Genomic DNA, 20,235 nt, shown 5'->3' with positions numbered 1-20,235 from the left:
TGGCATCACAATGACAGGATCAAATTCACACATAACCATATTAACCTTAAATGTTATTAGGCTAAATACCCCAAATAAAAGGCACAGACTGGCAAATTGGATAAAGAGTCAAGACCCATCGGTGTGCTATATTCAAGAGACCCATCTCACGTGCAAAGACACAAATAGGCTCAAAATAAAAGGATGGGGGAGGATTTACCAAGCAAATGGAAAGAAAAAAAAAAAAAAAGAAAAGAAAAAACAAAAAAGAAAACAGGGGTTGCAATCCTAGTCTCTGATGAAACAGACTTTAAACCAGCAAAGAACAAAAAAAGACAAAGAAGGGCAGTACTTAATGGTATAGGGATTAATGCAACAAGAAGAGCTAACTATCTTAAATATATAGGCACCCAATGCAGGAGCACCCAGGTTCATAAAGCACATTCTTAGAGACCTACAAAGAGACTTAGACTCCCACACAATAATAGAGGGAGACTTTAAAGCCTCACTATCAATATTAGATCAATGAGACAGAAAATTAACAAGGATATTCAGGACTTGAACTCAGCTCTGTACCAAGTAGACCTAATAGACATCTGCAGAACTCTCCACCCCAGATCAAGAGAATATACATTCTTCTCTGCACCACACAGCACTTATTCTAAAATCGACCACATAATTGAAAGTAAAACACTCATCAGCAAATGCAAAAGATTGGAAATTATAACAAACACTCTCTCAGACTCCAGTGCAATCAAGTTAGAACTCAGGGTTAAAAATCCCACTCAAAACCACACAACTACATGAAAACTGAGCAACCTGCTCCTGAATGACTACTGGGTAAATAACAAAATTAAGGTAGAAATAAATACGTTCTTTGAAACCAATGAGAACAAAGACAAAACATACCAGAATCTCTGGGACACAGATAAAGCAGTGTTTAGGAGGAAAATGGAAGCACTAAATGCCCACAGGAGAAATAGAAAAACCTGAAATCTATACCCTAGCATCACAATTAAAAGAACTAGAGAAGCAAGAGCAAACAAATTCAAAAGCTAGCAGAAGACAAGAAATAACTAAGATCAGAGCAGAACTGAAGGATATTGAGTCATGAAAAGCCCTTCAAAACAACAGTGAATCCAGGAGCTGATTTTTTGAAAAGATTAACAAAATAGATAGTCCCTAGCCATACTAATAAAGAAAAAAGAGAAGAATCAAATAGACATAATAAAAAATGACAAAAGGGAGATCATCACTGATCCCTCAGAAATACAAACTATCATGAGAGAATACTACAAACACCTCTATGCAAATAAACTAGAAGATCTAGAAGAAATGGATAAATTCCTGGACTCATATACCCTCCCAAGACTTAGCCAGGAAGAAGCCAAATCCCTGAATAGACCAATAACAAGTTCTGAAATTGAGGCAGTAATTAATAGCCTACCAATCAAAAAAGCCCAGGACCAGATGGATTCACAGCTAAATTCTACAGGAGGTACAAAGATGAGCTGGTACCATTCTTTCTGAAACTATTCCAAACAATAGAAAAAGAGGGACTCCTTCCTAACTCATTTTATGAGTTATTATATTTATGAGGCCAGCATCATTCTGATATCAAAACCTTGCAAAGATGCAACAAAAAAGAAAATTTCAGGCCAATATCCCTGATGAACATGGATGCAAAAATCCTCAATAAAATACTGGCAAACCAAAACCAGCAGCACATTAAAAAGCTTATCCACCAAGATCAAGTTGGCTTCATTCCTGCAATGCAAGGCTGGTTCAATATACACAAGTCAATAAATGTAACCCATCACAGAAACAAAACCAATGGCAAAAACCACATGGTTATCTCAATAGATGCAGAACAGGCATTTGATAAAATTCAACACCCCTTCATGCTAAAAAAAACTCTCAATAAACTAGGTATTGATGGAACGTGTCTCAAAATAATAAGAGCTATTTATGACAAACCCACAACCAATATTATACTGAATGGGCAAAAGCTAGAAGCATTCCCTTTGCAAATTGGCACAAGACAAGGATACCATCTCTCACCACTCCTATTCAACATAGTATTGGAAGTTCTGGTCAGGTCAGTCCAGAGAAAAAAATAAAGCATATTCAAATAGGAGGAAAGGAAGTCAAAACATCTCTGTTTGCAGATGACATGATTGTATTTTTAGAAAACCCCATTGTCTCAGCCCAAAAACTCCTTAAGCTGATAAACAACTTCAGCAAAGTCTCAGGATACAAAATCAATGTTCAAAAATCACAAGCATTCCTATACAGCAATAATAGACAACAGAACCAAATCATCAGCAAACTTCCATTCACAACTGCTGCAAAGAGAATAAAATACCTAAGAATACCACTTAAAAGGGATGTGAAGGATCTCTTCAAGGAGAACTACAAACCACTGCTCAAGGAAATATGAGAGGACACAAACAAATGGAAAAACATTCTATTCTCGTGGATAGGAAGAATCAATATCATGAAAATGGCCATAATGCCCAAAGTAATTTATAGATTCAATGCTGTTCCCATTAAGCTACCATTGAATTTCTTCACAGAATTAGGAAAAAGTACTTTATATTTCGTATGGAACCAAAAAAGAACCCAAATGGCCAGACAATCCCAAGCAAAAAGAACAAAGCTCGAGGCATCACGCTACATGACTTCAAACTATACTACCAGACTACAGTAGCCAAAACAGTATGGTACTGGTACCAAAATAGAGATATAGACCAATGGAACAAAACAGAGGCCTCAGAAATAACACCATACCTCTACAACTATCTGATCTTTGACAAACCTGACAAAAACAAGCAATGGGGAAATGATTCCGTATTTAATAAACGGGAAAACTGGCTGGCCATATGCAGAAAACTGAAACTGGACCCCTTCCTTACACCTTACACAAAAATTAACTCATGATGGAGCAAACACTTAAATGTAAGACATAAAACCAGAAAAACCCTTGAAGAAAACCTAGGCAATACCATTCAGGACAGAGGCATGGGCAAAGACTTCAAGACTAAAACACCAAAAGCAATTGCAACAAAAGCCAAAATTGATAAATGGGATCTAATTAAACTAAAGAGCTTCTGCACAGGAAAAGAAACTCATGAGAGTGAACAGGCAACCTACAGAATGGGAGAAAATGTTTGCAATCTGTCCATCTGACAAAGGGATAATATCTAGAATCTACAAGGAACATAAACAAATTTATTAAAAAAAATTTAAAAATCAGAAAGTGGGCAAAGGATGTGAATAGACACTTTTTAAAAGAAGACATTTATGTGGTCAACAAACATATGGAAAAAGCTCATCATCCTTGGTCATTAGAGAAATGCAAATCAAAACCACGATGAGATACCATTTCATGCCATTTAGAATGGTGACGTGATCATTAAAAAGTCAGGAAACAACAGATGCTGGAGAGGATGTGGAGAAATAGAAATGCTTTTACACTGTTGGTGGGAGTGTAAATTAGTTCAACCATTGTGGAAGATAGTGTGGTGATTCCTCAAGGATCTAGAACTAGAAATAGCATTTGACCCAGCAATCCCATTACTGGGTATATAACCAAAGGATTGTAAATCACTCTGCTATAAAGACACATGCGCATGTATGTTTATTGCAGCTCTATTCGCAATAGCAAAGACTTGGAACCAACCCATATTCCCATCAGTGTTATACTGGATAAAGAAAATATGGCACATATACCCCTTTGAATACAGTGATAAAAAATAATGAGTTCATGTTCTTTGCAGGGACATGAATGAAGCTGGAAACCATCATTCTCAGCAAACTAACACAGGAACAGAAAAGCAAACACTGCATATTCTCACTAACAAGTAGGAGTTGAACAATGAAAACATATGGGCACAGGGAGGGGAACATCACACATCAGGGCCTGTCAGGGGGTTGGGTGCTAGGGGAGGGATAGCATTAGGAGAAATACCTAATGTAGATGATAGGTTGATGGGTGCAGCAAACCACCATGGCATATGTGTACCTATGTAACAAACCTGCACGTTCTGCACATGTTCTCAGAAGCATAAAAAGCAAATGCTTTTAAAATGCAAATTAAATAACTGGAAACACCTCAGTTAAATGCCACCAGGATGCCTATTATACACCTCCATAAGAGATCTGTATTCTTTCTTCATTTTAAAGCACTGTGCTCATAAACATAGAGTAAATAAGATGTTTATTATAGTGGGAGGGGACACAGGGATGTTGTGTGTAGGTATGGAGTGGAGGGGTTGCTAATTTAAATTCTAGCTTAAAATGATCAATTTTAAATTATTCAGCTCAGAATATTTCTTTAGAAGTAAATCTTTGTTCAATCACTCTGAATAGCTACTTGACAATATTTCAAAGATGTGCTGTCCTTTCACCAACCATTTCATTTCCAGGAAACTCTCTAAGGAAATACCCAGAAAGCCATTCAAAACCATAGGTGTAAAGATAGTCATTGAAGCTGTATTCTAAATGTGCAATAACATCTAAATCAGTTTTGTATTTTCATCTGATGAGGCATTATTCAGAAATGTTTAATGGTAATTTTAAAGGATAGTTAATTACACAAATGCAATACATATATCATTTATGGCTTTGTTATAATATTATATTTTGGGGAGATGATATAAAACCATATTTTCAGTTTTATTTCAATTTTATAAAAATACACATCCATATAAAAATAGACCAAAGGGAATATATATTAAATGTTAAATGACGTTATTTTGTATTATGGTATAATAAATAATGATTGTTATTTTATTTCCTTTTGGTGGTTCCATGACAGTTTACACAATTTTTTAAATTTGCTAAAATCTACTAAATGTCTAATTTGGGGGAAATAAATATGTCACTTGAGAGACAGAGGGAGAGAAAGAAAGAGAAAGCAGAGAAGCAACCTTGTTAATTGAGCATGATAATGACTTCACACTTTAATAAATAATATTCTAGTTGATGACAGAAACCTACAATAACTGAGTCTAAGAGAAGCTAACCCAGTCACATATTAAGACTCTAACTTTGTAGAGTTATGCTCATGCAGAGCAAAAGAAAGCTGACAAATAAGAAAATACAACATAGCCAAGTTTCAAAATAAGCCCCAAAACATAGAGTTGTATATATTATTCATAAGCTAAGTTGACAGTAGTCAGGTATCTGAATTGTTTGTGTTTTCTTGCCACTGAAATCATTTTACAAAAGTGTCAAATTCATTTATTTAAAATATTTTTTACTCCATGTTTAGCACTTAATGTAATTTATTTTAAACCTTTTATTTCTAGAGTTTTTTTTCTTGTTCCAAAATTAATAGAGTAGCTAGATTTCAATGGGTGCCTATACAAAAGCCCCTGTAAATTCGATTTCCCAAGGCATAAATAAATGTCAATAACTCTCATATGTCTAAAGAGGGAGCTATTGACTAAGAATGACTGGAATATGTCAAATTGAATAAAGATATTTCTCAATTCACAGAGGAACTCTCATACATGTTACTAATTGATTTTAATTCTATTGATACTTAATTAAAAAAAGTACATCACTTTATGAATCAATACAACTACTATGAATCTGAAATACAGTTTTTCCATTGGCATCATTTTTCTAGCCGCAATAGTTTCTCATCCCTACACTGGTCCCTACCCTTACTGTAAATTGCTGCCAAAATAATATTCCATTTTTCACAAGTATTATATTTGTATGGGTTCTATGACAAAGTACTATGGCATTTTCCACATTTCCACTATCCATCCTCTTTGCAATATTCATAAATTATAATATTATATTGTCAATAGGCTTAGCCTTTAAAAGCTGAGCCAGAAACTAGACCTTGGGAAGATTTGTTTTCAAAATCAATCCTTTATATAATTTTGAATTACAGTGGATGATAATATACTAAAGAAGAAATTTCATACTAAGTAAGTAGGTTGAGTAGTAACAATTTCTGAAGCATGAGTTATGCATAGTACATATGTACACCTATTAAAATAAAGATGGCCAACTTCAGGTACTGGTTATTCCAACCTAGTGATTTATAAGTATAAGTAATATTTCTGACACATTTTCATAAAATATAATCAAGACTGTTTCTGGCACTTACAATCCTGAATGCTAAAAAGTTTTCAGAGAGTCATGACGAGCACAACACAATTTCTGTTTCTAAAACACTGCAGAAATACGGTATCAGTGAATTTGCAGGTGATGCTCCTTTGGAAAGAACATCATACATTGACTGGCATCTTCCTCTTTCCACGGGGAAAATTAAACATCTTGAGATATCTACCAGGTAATTTTTATTTTCCCAAAGAAGATATTTTTCATGAAATGACTGTGACTGTGATTTGTGATACAGGTCACACCACTGCTTTCTTCCTATCTACGTCGGGATCACTGTGTGATGTGATTTTGGTAACTGGCAGAATTCAGTGCAAAGCAATGTTTCCTTCCAGTTTGATTTCGATAAGCTCTCAAAATCTTCTAAGGCACTCTACTAGGATTTCAAGTTAGCAGGATACTATTAATCAAATTTCTTAAAAAATAATTAATGAAAACATAATAAAAGTACACTGGCAATAAAACTTGAGCAGTTAAACATTCAAATGATAAAGAATCATTTGCATTACTGAAAAAGACATAGATTAATCACATACTTGCATATAGAATGTAATAAAGTGACTCTACATTAAATGTAGAATTTAACATTTATTTTCAGTATGATTAAATTTAACCAAAAATTTAAAATTTAAATATTTAAGAGAAAAACTGAGAATGTACCTTTACAATTGGTAATAATAGGTGTTGTTTAACTATTGTTTTCAGTGAGAGGGAGTGCATACTGACTGAGCTCTTACCTAGACACACTATAAGGATTTATAGAAAAATCATTTTTTGAGTTGAATAGAAAATGAACCTGACCATTATTCTTTCACGTATATCAAATTATAGATCATTATCACTAGCTGAAAGTCGTTGGGTTGTCAAGAAAGATTAAGAAGATTAGTTGCTTTGTGTTTGAGATAAAACTTGCCCAAGGGAAACAGGTACCCAGGGTTTAGTAGCAAATTTCTACTAAAGATCGTGTTTCATGGCTACATTTATTCACTATGAAGTTGTGTATTAATATTATCTTAGTACCTAGGCCATCTGTGATTTGGAATTTGTAGCTGTTTAAAATATATAACCAAAATGCCTATCAAATATGAAGGTAACACTTTGTTGACCCAACTGTAAGTTATAGGTTTTATTATTTTAAAAAATTGTTTAAGATGGTGAATTTGCACTAAACCAATTAAGCTCTTTCACCTAATCAACATTTTAATAGCAGACTGGGTTTTGAGTCAATGGTTCAAGACTTCAGTTGCAGGCTGGTCAAGAGATTTTCTCCAAGTAATGCTAAATGGCCCCATGACAATTATGTTATTATGGCTTTGACTTCCTTGCTGTCAATAATTGACCTAACAGAGTTAGGCGTTTTCTGCAATCTATTTATGGCCCAACATGGATTTTTTTTCTATGGAAAATAACCATCAATATCTTTTTTTTTTCTTTTCTTTTTCTTTCTTTTTTTTTTTTTTTTTGAGACAGAGTCTCCGTCGCCAGGCTGGAGTGCAGTGGCACGATCTCGGCTCACTGCAACCTCCGACTCCCGGTTCAAGTGATTCTCCTGCCACAGCCTCCCAAGTAGCTAGGATTACAGGCATGTGCCACCACGCCCAGCTAATTTTGTATTTTTAGTAGAGACGTGTTGGCCAGGATAGTCTCAATCTCCTGACCTCGTGATCCGCCCAACTCGGCATCCAAAGTGCTGGGATCACAGGCATGGGCCCCATGCCTGGCCCTCAGTATATTTTAAAAATATCGTTTTAAGACTTTTGAATACATCATCAGTCAACACAATGAGTACTGAAAAGATTCTGATTTGTATTTAAAAACATTTTAAACCACACTATAGGTAAAAAACAAACAAACAAAACAAAACAAAACAAAAACCCCTTATATTACTGCAAATAATTCAAACGGAGGCAAAATCAAAAGCAAAAAACCCTGAAATATTGTCATTTTAATTGGAAGTATGAGTTTTCCATAGTAATAGTAGCTTTCTCACTGCAAACAATTGGCATTAGGGGTGAACAGGAAATTAACATCACAATAGGTCATAGTCATCACCCCTCATGGTTTGAAAATTTATTCATAATATTGATTGATACTAACATATTGTAATTGTCTCCTTCAATGCAAACATGATGACCACGTAAGAATCAATGTGAGCAATGTCTCATTTTTAGAATTACCGATTTGATTCCAAATTACTGATTAGTTCTGCTCAGAGAACAGGGTCATTATGAACTATTAGAGAGCTCAGTTATTTGTAACAGACATTTTCAGGGTCAGAGTAAGTGAATAAGAACAATATTCCTGCACTATATAAAGCAGCTGTTGCAGTTTGGGAGTCTAGAAGGAAATTAAAATCTATAAAGGTGTCTTTTTGCATTTATATTTCATGGGAGAGCAGTCATCTCATTTTCAAAAAGGTAAAGCTTCATTCAGATTATTCATTTATTCAACAAACATTTGTTGAGTAACCAGCACCAAACTGAAGGCTCAAAAATAAATAAAACTTGTTGTTCCCTTTCAATGTGCTGTGTTTCCAAGTAATTCTTCTCTTGTAACCATTCATTTTGAAAGTGGGACTTCTATACTATTTTAAAATATTGTTTGAAATTTTTAAAATAAATGAAATAATATGACTAAAACAAATAAAATAACATTATTTGAGAATTACAAAACGCCTCCCAACCACTAGAAATTTCTGATATGAACCCTTTGTTCCACCTCAGTCTATCACAGGCCCTCTTAACTAAAATGTATGGGTATGCAGTGAGAATCTGCATTTTTCAGATGCTACCAACTATATAGTTGGAGAACCTCTAATAGATTGAAATGATAGTGTCTTATGGACAAAGAAAGAACATAGAAACTTTGAAAGAAAGATTGCTTTGAATATGGCTTTCACTGTTGAGGACAATTTTAAAGATTGTACAAACTATGTAGAAATACAATCTTAGTACAAAAAATAGCGCAATTTACAATGAGATTTTTATGGGTACCTGGACCCTAAATTTTAATTCCTGTTTCATAGAAATTCACACAAGTAGATATTTTATGCCCAATAATTTCTGATAACATTTTATTTTGTAATATTATCAAAATGAAATCTTTAATATTTGCTCAAATATTGCAAACTTAAATCATTTCAAATATTTTTTCTTATTCTTAACCAAAAGCAATGAACCTTTCCCCACCTCTTAACTCCTTCTCTCTTCTTTAGAACTCATTTTAAAGATCACAGTGTTCTTAGCCTTTATATGTCTTTCAAAGACCTTAAGATAAAAGCAATAAGATCTTGAAATAGTAACAATTAAGTTTAATATATGTGTGTATATGGCATGTGTTTATATTCTTTTAAGTATTTCCTTAAATAAGAATCCAGATACCATTTATAGTGGGAGTGGAAAGAATACTCACTTGGGAGTAAAAAATTTTTGAATCTCTAGACCAAGGTAATACCATTTAATATTCTAGGAAAAATATGGAATCAAATATTTGTTAAATACTTTCAATACATCAAGTATTTTGTTTATTTTTCCCTAAATCCCATAAATAAAATGTCATTTTCATTTTCTACTGAAGAAGAGAAAGACTTAGGGAAGCTAAGGAACCTGCCCAATATAAGCATCCTATCCTGGTTCAAGACGATTTTAATTAAACTTCAATGTCCACATTCTTTCTAAATTATCCTCTGTTGTAACAAATGAACAGAGAACTTTCACACCCGCAAAAGATGTATATCTTCTTTGTTCATTGTCGGTTTAAGGCAAGAGCAAATCTTGGACTAGTTTTTCTTGACAAATCATTTACGAGTGGTGGTTGACTAAACTGCAATGATGAAAAGATTCTGAGGTTGACGCAGGACTTTCCAGGAGCCAACTAGTTGGTGATGCCTGCATTCCTTATAGGAGCAGCCACATGTGTGCATGTTCATTGCCTCTGACTTAGATCCTACAAACAAGATGCAGCACCTGCTTCTTATTCTTAATTCCATAATGTAAGTCCAATGAGCAGAATATACTTTACATTATTTGCAAACAATATAAGAATATTTCACAAACACGCGATTTGGTTTTACTGTTTCCCCATGTGCTCAATTTGCTGTTATTGTTTCTCCATGTGCTCACTTATTTATGTTTTTAATAGTTCACTACAGTTTTTCAAAGATATATTTTTAAAATGCGTATACAGTGTAATAAATAAGAAAAGGTGAATATAAAATATAATTAAATAGGAAATGACAGATCTAAAGTTAAAATCAATATTATTCAAATTAATTATTCCTGACAGGTTACACTGAATTTTCTATTTCTGTATGCTTTCAGTATGAGTAAAATGAGGCTCATAATTAAGATTTATAATTTATCATAAGTCACAAGAATCCTTGATTTATTGCAGCTTCCATAGTCCCATTAATATGAACACTTATGAAATGCCAGATAGTTTCTGGCAATGATAGTGACTTAACTTCTATGGATATGAGGAGTTGACATTCTAAAAATCTATTTCTAAGTTTATGTAGAAAACTACAGACAGCAAAAGAGCTATGGGTCTCTAACACAAAACTGTCACTTCCATTAGATGTCACACTGAAAGAACTTACAATAAATTGCAAACATCTTACCACACCCTTCAGGGTCCTATACGACCCAGTCCTGCCTATTCCTCTGATCTTAGCACCACTCACCCCTTCTCCACTTTGTTCCAGAAACCTTGAAGTTATCTCCCATCTTCTGAATCAGCAAAGTTTGTTCCAGTCTTAAGAGCTGTGCAATTCTTGTTTCCTCTGGTTGGAGCCTTTTCCCTCAAATTTTTGTAAGAATGGCGTATCTTGTCACCTACATCTCAGCTCAAATTATACATTCTCAGAGGGGACTAACCTGATTTCCCCTTGCCTTCAATCACTTTCAATCTCAATATCTTATTAATCTTAACCACTATATTAAAAATATATAATTTTTGTCTGTCTTCCCCCATAAGAAAATGAGCTCCAGGAAGGCATGACTTTTGTCAATATTGTTTATGCCTATATAACCAGATATGAGACAGGTGTCTAGCCCACAGTATGGGCTTGGAAATATTATTGAAGGATTGAGTTAACAAGTAAAAGAAGAAATGACTGAATGTACTTTTATTATTTTATTCTATCACAGGATGGTCACATATTCTGAGAAAGTAGGGAATTAGACAATTTTCCCAAGACAAAACTAATTCCAAACTATGCAAGGTTAGCTTTTAAATAATTTTGTGATTTATTCTTTTTTCTTCAGCATCTCAGCTCTGTATTATTGATATCTCTTGTGGGAAGACAATTCTTATATTGACTTGCATCTCGAATTGGTTTGAACTAACTTCTAGACTATTCTCTTTGTAGTGCCACATTACAATGGCCTCAGTTAGGTGGACAAGCATGTGTATGATTATTAGAGTGAGGATTTGTATAGTAATTCCTGACAGGGTTTTTAATAATGCCAGTTAGATTGCTGTGGTAAAGGATGACATCAATTCAAAAAGGAAATTGTGTTTTTTAAAATGCAGTATACTTTTATTCTCTCAGCAATATATATATATATATATATATATATATATATATATATATATGTACTTCCAACTATATATAATAGCATTTTATATCAAATATCCCCTGTGTTAATATGGAAGAAGTGGCTCCAAAATAAAGCTTAGTCTAATAAACTGTCCAATTCTGAGGGTTTCAAATATACTACAGTTTTAGATTATGTATACTAGACTACTATTTTTGATAGACCTTGGAGATATTTGGAAATCTATAATTACCATAAAGTAATATGATATTTATCAAGTGCCTTTTAAACATGTTATGAGTATTCTTACTTGTATAAAAAGTCACTCTGCCCTCTAAGAGTGTATTAGGTAGGATTAGGTCGGCTTCAAGAGACCAAAAACTCAAAACAATTGAAATATCAGTACAGTAGAAATGTATTCCATCTCAAATGAAATAAGTGTAGAAAGAGTCTGTTTAGGGTTGGTCAGTGCATCACACTGTCAAGGACCAAGAGTCTTTCTGCATTTCTTCTCAGCCATCCTCGGCATGTGGTCTCCATAACATATTCTAAGGTGGCTGGTCTAGTACCAGCTCCAGAACCCAAATCCAGCCAAGAGAATGAAGAAAGGATCAAAGGATTACACATCTTCTCCTTTCCAAGAAGAATTCCCATTGACATGTCATTATCCAGACTTAATCACTTGTATGCATAAGGAAGCTAGGATATAAGATTCTTACTTTTGATTACTGGGTGCTCAGCTAAAATTTAAAGATTGCAATTCTAATGAAGAAAGGGAGAAAGGCATTTGGGGACAAATAGAAGTCTCTGCTGCAAAGAAGTTTCCAAAGAAGGAGACAAGGCATGGAAAATCTAAAAGTTAAATATCTGATGTTTAAATTAAAAGTTGGAAACCGGGCGCTGTGGCTCCCGCCTATAATCCTAGCACTTTGGAAGGCCAAGGTGGGTGGATCACCCGAGGTCAAGAGTTCAAGACCAGCCTGGCCAAAATGGCAAAATGCTGTCTCTACTAAAAATAGAAAAATCAGCCAGGCATGGTAGTGGGCGCTTGTAATCCCAGCTTCTCAGGAGGCTGAGGCAGGAGAATCACTTGAACCTGAAAGGCGGAGGTTGCAGTGGGCCGAGATCACACCATTACACTCCAGCCTGGGCGACAGAGCAAGACTCTGTCTCAAAAATAAATAAATAAATAAATAAATAAAATTTTAAATAAATAAATAACAAATTTATAGTAATTATAAGGGGGTTAAGAAATTAGGGCTTTGCAGTTAGGCTGCTGGGATTAAAAGTCTGTTTCTGGCATTTATTTGCAATGTGAGCTTGGATAGGTATTTAAACTTTGCAAGACTGTTTCTCAAGCATCGGTAGATAATAATAGTAGAATTACAGTAGAGGGATGACCAAATAAAATGAACATAAGGTCTTTAGTATAGAATATGGCTCATATTGAGCACTTGATAAATATTATTGATGAAGAAGAACATAATGATGATGATGGTGATTTGGATGTTAATGGGTGATAGTAGATATAATGGTATTATTAGCAATATAAGAACAATCAAAACATGATTATTATGATTAGTGTCAGAGAATGCTTGGAAAGCTTCATAGATGGGGAAGTACTTGATACAGACCACATGGATAGGTCGGATTTACAGAGCTAGAAAGGAAAGCGAATTCCAAGCTGACCATATTAATACATCATGACCAAGTTCAACAACATCAACCTTCACACTGTTTGAATCCTCCATAATTTCATTGCAAATGGATTTAAAACAATTGGAGGATGGAAGCTTACTGAACTTAAGTGTAAACATTGTTTAATGATTTAGTTACTAAAATGGACAATTATTCTATTGCTGAAAATTTTCTGAGTTCCTTTATAGGGAAAAACAAATTATTACATGAATTTGCTACAATCTGGATAAGTGAATGCTTTAGGTAGCGACTTGAATGGAAAACCAGTAGTCTTCTATATCTTCAAATAGTAAATCACTCTTACTTTCCTAACAGTAACTTCAATGTTATCAAAAAAATCCCCCCCAAAACCAAAACATCCAGAAATCTTAAAACTTTCCACCGATAGGAAACCAGAGAGTAAAAGTATAATTATTGTACCTATTTTCCATCCAATGTTTTTGAGTTTACACATGCGTGTGTGTGTGTGTATGTGCGTGTGTGTGTGTGTGTGTGTGTGTGTGTGTGTGTGTGTACCCAATCTCTTCCTCAAAATGTGAAGAGCTTTGGGCATACCTTCAATTGCTATAATTAATTTATTCTTGCCCAAAACACTAAGAGGTTCACTTGAGCATGAATTCTGCATTTTTCCACCATAGGAAATTACTTGAAAAGTTCCCCCATTAGAAAGCCTAATTTAAAATTAATATGTATGCATTTTCTTTCATCTTTTAAATATGCAAAAATAAGCTGTTTCTCAGTGATGAAGAACTGAACAGTGGTTTGAAATGCCACTTATTTGAATTTCATAAGTCAATCTTTCCCTATATCTTTTTTTTTCTTCATTTGGCTGTCACTCAGAAAATTGCAGGCAAACAGTTGAAAACTAAGCAATATTCCCCACAAAGTCTGAGTCTTAAAGAGCTAGTGCTGTTGTGACTTTCAATCATACAGTTCATTCAGCTTATGTGATGTAATTATTACTTTTAATAGCAAAAAACACAATTACTTTTGAACCACCCTAATACTATTAATTTTTTTTATCCCTTACCATATGCCAGGCACGTTCCTAAGGACTTCACATTCTCTTTCTCAGTTAATCCTCACCAAAACTTGATGAGGTTGTTTTTATTATTGTACCAATTTCAGAGCTCAGATAACTGATCCACAGAGAGGATCAGTTGGCCAATGTCATAGAAGTGACAAATGGTGGATACAAGATTAGAACCCATTCTGTTTTTGTCTACATACCACACATTTAAGCCCTGAATTACTTTGCCTCTCCTCTCATGCATACATACATCTTATTTAAGGCTACTAGATAACAAAAATTACTGCTTTAGTATAAAATTATGTTATAAAACTTTATTTCCACCAGTAACAATTGTTTGGTACTGCACCTGTGGCTCCATTTTTCAATTCTACAAACATTTGGCTGAAAGTATTGTACATAGTGTTGCTACAGAAAACATGCTGGTGAGCCCACTTTTATGCTCTAAAATTCAGCTACCTCCAGAGGAAATGACACAGCAACATGTCTGATTCTTGTAAAAAGAACCTACCCCAATGTCTACACAACTGAGATCTAGTGAACTCTTTTTAAAGGCAGAAGAGGAAAAACACTGTGCATGGAAAACTACTGACTGCTTGATGTGTGTGTGTGTGTAGCTAGCGGGATATTTACAGGATGAATGATCCATCTGATAAAAACCTATGAGCGCTACACAAGCACCCGGTGGAGTACATGCATAGCTTCTTAATAATTTCTTGTTGTTTGTTTCAACAAACACACATCGTCAGAGCCCATTTTGACAGCCAAATAACGCTACCACCAACTTGTCATGATAAAAAATAAACCTGATTGAATGCAAATGGGAAAACCCATTTAAAATATGTTAAAGGAATAAATGTGTACCAGTCTAATCAAGATGGTAAACAGATTTTCAGTCATCTCAAATATTCTAGAGAATGATAACGTGAAGGTAAATGAAAGGAACAGACATTTTTTCTGTCATAGGAAACAAAGAGTTATATGTGCCTGTGAACATACGCACTGTTTAGATCAAAGAAGACACTATTTTTATCATTCAACTGCAGTCCTATATGATTCTTCCATTTACCCAAGTGATCCGCCTGAGATTTATTATAAAGTGGGGCTGATGGTTATATTCTAAAGGATCAAGTATTGTAGAATGAATAGAGTCATCTTGCATATGTTTCGTTAACGCCAAACCTTCTGGAAAAGGAAGGCAAGGGGCTTCCTCAAAGACCAATTGATCTGGGAAGGGGTTTAAAATGGCCTCTGTAAATGTTTTCCAAACAGGTACTCAAGGTAATTTTTAAAACACAACATGATTGAATCATAACACCTCCCCACCGCAACCCGCATTCCCCTGCTTAGATTGACAGTGGCTTCACATTGTTCTTAGGATGAAAGCAATGCCTACAAGTCCCTGTGTGTTCCTTCTGCCACCAAGCATTAGGTTCCAATTCATATCTCTCCTCCTACATCCCATACTCCAAGCTTCTTGACCTTCTTTCAGTCACTAAGACCATGTAGCTTCTCAGGATCATCCCAAAAGTCTCATGGTAACTGTTTCCCCAGTGTCCCGTGCTGAGAACAGCACCTGTAATTTGGTCAGCACCCATAACTAGTGTTAAATACAGGAATGAGTGAATGTATGCCCCTCCCTTTCCCTGGTATATTCTCTTCCCACCCATCCTTTTAACTTGTTTTACTTCTAAGTATCCTTCATATTTCAGCTTAAATTTTACATCCTCAGGGAAGCTTTTTCTTAGCCTAACCCAAAACTTCAAGTGGTACCACACCCCTCTCACCGTAGCAACAATTATAATTGTAATTTTATATTTATTTGTTGCATAATTTGGTTAGTGTAATTTCTCTACTAAACTTTTAGGTCTGTGAATTCCACAAGAATGGAAATCAAGACTCTTTTTGTTCATTACTGTTTCCCAAGTGTCTACCATGGCACCTCATTTAGAAGTCCATAAATGTTTATTGAGTATATCTGAGAGTGCGTGGACAAGTGAAATAATGAATACTAAAAGAATGAATACTAAACAAAGACCCCAGGAAAAGTAGAGTCCTCACCATTTTTGTAAAATAACCCATCTATCATATTTCCTCTGTCAAATGCAGGAAGCAGATGGGCAGAACTCTCAGTGACGAGCTAATGACATCGAACATGGAAATGTATGACTTTAAAACTTCTAGGGAATATTTTCAAATGTAAATATTTCTCTGCCAACAGTTTTAAGCGAGGTATAGGTTTGCCACGTTATTTTATTTCTGTTACTTCAACTTTGGGCTAAGGAAAAAAATCTCATCCATTTCCAGGGGGAGATTCATAGCCTCCGGGTCAAAGGTAATTGGTTTAAAACTTACTGTGATTCCACAGAAACGCAGCAAAAATAATTGCGGCATTTTATTTTTCTCCTGAAAATACACAGGTTAGTTTGTGAAATAATGATTAATTTCTAACTATTGTTTTAAAAATAGTGTCCTCTCAAAAGCATGTTGATAATAGCTTGCAATTTTAGTAGTAGCTAAATTAATTCCTTTGCAAAATTAATGAAGTCAGTGAGTCAGAGACTTCTGAATTGTAATGGGTTTCAAAAATTCTGCATGAGTTAAAATCCCACATGAATTATATAAGAACATCTTTTTGTTCCTTCTTTATTTTACATACTTCTGTAGTATTTTTCTATCTAAAAGAAGTATAAATATTTGAAAAGGGCAGCCTGTATTTTATTGTCTCTTAGGCAGCCAAATTCAAGTTACCTTGTAACAATACAGATGATACAAAACAAGAAAGAGAGAAAAAAATCACGTATTGTGTTTGCCATATGTTGTCAAAATAATAGCTTTTATTTATTTTGTAGGGTTTCTATGTCAGTTATTAATTAAAATTAGAGTGAGCTATTATAAGGGTTTACATGCTAAAGCAATTTTTATTTATCTGAAACAGGACTTACCTTTGTGCAGTCCTTACGATTCAACTTAAACAAAAACTTGTTGATATCTCAACTTATCAAGAATGCATATTTGCTGATATTAACTACAGTGTGGTATGACATATTCCCTCTATTTAAAGGATTCTGGGGTTCACAGTCATTTGGGAGAAAGTAGAAAATAATTGAAGATCCTATAAGTTTAAAAAAGAAAGACTACCAAGGGCACACTCTTGTTTTCCTTTATTTGCCGTTTCTTTGTTCGGTTTAAATTTTCATTCCCAACTTCTATTTCCCCAGTCTTTTAAAAATTCCATTCATTTCAATTTTCAACTTAAAACTTTTTTGTCATTTTTTTTTTTTTTTTTTTTTTTTTTCTGAAAATATACTTCGTTGGGAGCTTTCCCACTGGTAAGAGAAAGGATTTTTTTTTTTTTTTTTTTTTTTTTTTTAAGGACTCTTGCTCTGTGGTGCGATCTGGGCTCACTGCAACCACCACCTCCTAGGTTCAAGAGATTCTCCTGCCTCAGCCTCCTGAGTAGCTGGGACTACAAGTGCATGCCACCACGCCCAGTTAATTTTTGTATTTTTAATAGAGACAGGGTTTCACCATGTTGGCCAGGATGGTCTCTATCTCTTGACCTTGTGATCCGCCAGCCTCAGCCTCCCAAAGGAGATAGGATTTTTAAAAGAAAACATTCTGAATGTAAAGGCCTTTCAGCCAGTGAGATTTTTTGTTATTTACTTATTTATTGTTTATTTATTTATTTATGTAGAATGATATTTGGTCCTGCAAAGAAGGAAAGAATGTTGTTTGTCTACAGAGCTTCCCTCTGAATCTTATTTGAAAAATAGAAAGTAGGGCAAAAGTCACCATATTACACCTGGCACAAATAACTCCTGACATGTCATATAGGGATGAGTATTAATCTGGCATGATTCTTTTAACTCAAGGCTTTAATATTTTTTTTCGGAATAAATGTTCAGCAAGAAGCACAGTCCCTGATAATCAGTGAGTTCTGTGTTATGCAGAGTCAGGAAATGGATTACTCTTGTACAAGCATTAAGCTTAATTAAACAATCAATTTTTCATTAAGTCAGTGCTTCAATTCAGCACTGTACTAGGTGCTTTGGGAAAAAACAGGTACAACATGGTGACAGTACTTATGTCTAATACTACTAAGGCACCCATGAAGGGGGGAAGTATGGGATATGGAAGTTCAACAAAGAGTGAGAGTCACAATAATTATAAAAACCTCCAGAGAGGAAGGAGCTTGGATATGATGCTGGGGAAATAAACAGGAAATAGTTTCGCTGGAAATGTATTTCAAAGAAAGAGAACAATGTAAGAGTTCGTAGAAAACGAGGTTCCACAGTCATACAATGATAATACAATGAAAGTGTCCTTACAGTTAAAATGATATGAAAAGACATTAAAGCTTGTCAGATAATTTAATAGTCAGCTACATCCTTATATATGCAAATTAAAGTTATCGGCTTTGAAGTATTAAACTTCATAACTGCTAGAAGAATTTTTATAATTTTAATAATGCATTTTTAAAGAATTTGATATCTTTAAAGTCTATTGTTAACACACACATATATTTACATGTTTTGGGTTTTTTTTTAAACACACATTTTTTAGTGTGGGAATGCTTTATGTCTGTTCATAACTGTCTGTATAAAACATATAAAACATTAATGATTCAGCTGGAAATAATCACATAGAATGTTACCATTGATCCTAAACCAAAGAGAGTCTAGGTCACATCCATTCAGTGAAGAGCTAAAGCTAATCTCTTTCTTAATGTTATAGCGTAGTCTATTTTTACCATTATATTACTGATTTGTTCTTATTTATTTAAAAATAAACATCTGCCAGGTGCAGTGCTCGTGCCTGTATTCCCAGCACTTTAGCAGATCACGTGAGGCCAGGAGTTGGGGACTAGCCTGGGCAACACGGCAATACCCTGTCTCTACAAAAAATAGAATATCTACAAAACATAGAATAATAAGCTGGCCGGGTGCCGTGGCTCACGCTTGTAATCCCAGCACTTTGGAAGGCCGAAGCAGGTGGATCACGAGGTTAGAGTTCGAGACCAGCCTGACCAACATGGTGAAACCCAGTCTCTACTAAAAATACAAAAATTAGCCGGGCGTGGTGGTGGTTGCCTGTAATTGAGAGGTGACAACGTGCTGGCAGCCCTTGCTGGCTCTCAGCGCCTCCTTGGATTCTGCTCTGGCCACACTTGAGGAGCCCTTCAGCCCACTGCTGCACTGTGGGAGCCTCCCTCTGGGCTGGCAGAAGCAGGAGCCAGCTCCCTCTGCTTGTGGGGAGGTGTGGAGGCACAGGCCCGGACGGGAACCGGGGCTTCGCAGGGCACTCTCGCCGGCCAACGTGAGTTCTGGGTGGGCGCGGCTTGGTGGGCCCCGCACTAGGGGCTGCTAGCCACAGTAGTGAAGGGCTTAGCACCCAGGCCAGCAGCTGTGGAAGTTGCACAGGGTCCCAGGAGCACTGCCGGCCTGCCCGCTTCCACGCTCGAATTCTTGTGGGGCCTCAGCTGCCTGTCCCTGGGGCAGGGCTCCGGACCTGCAGCCCGCCATGCCCGAGCTCGCCTCGTAGTGGGTTCTGGAGGGGACCGAGCTTCCCCACCTCCCCAATGGGTGCTGGCCCCTGCTCCACAGTGCCTGGTCCCATTGACCACCCAAGGTCTGAGGAGTGCAGGCGGGCAGCATGAGACTGTTGGGCAGCTCTATCGGGGCCCTGGCACGGGATCCATTAGGCTGAGCCAGCTGGGCTCCTGAGTCCTGTGGGGACTTGGAGAACTTTTATGTCTAGCTAGAGGATTGTAAATATGCCAAACAGCACTCTGTGTCTAGCTCAAGGTTTGTAAATGCTCCAATCAGTACTCTGTGTCTAGCTAATCTA

The 20,235-nt window shown here is 35.6% G+C and overlaps 1 pseudogene; it reads right to left on the bottom strand.

Moving 5' to 3' along the window:
* The window catches only part of LOC104680159, an 84,058-nt pseudogene extending 64,148 nt beyond the window's left edge, over positions 1–19,910 (bottom strand).
* Positions 19,911–20,235: the final 325 nt, after the last annotated feature.

The sequence above is a fragment of the Rhinopithecus roxellana genome, chromosome 1 (assembly GCF_007565055.1).
Source record: "Rhinopithecus roxellana isolate Shanxi Qingling chromosome 1, ASM756505v1, whole genome shotgun sequence".
In the NCBI taxonomy this organism is placed as follows: Eukaryota; Metazoa; Chordata; class Mammalia; order Primates; family Cercopithecidae; genus Rhinopithecus; species Rhinopithecus roxellana.
This window is presented reverse-complemented; position numbering and strand designations above follow the sequence as displayed.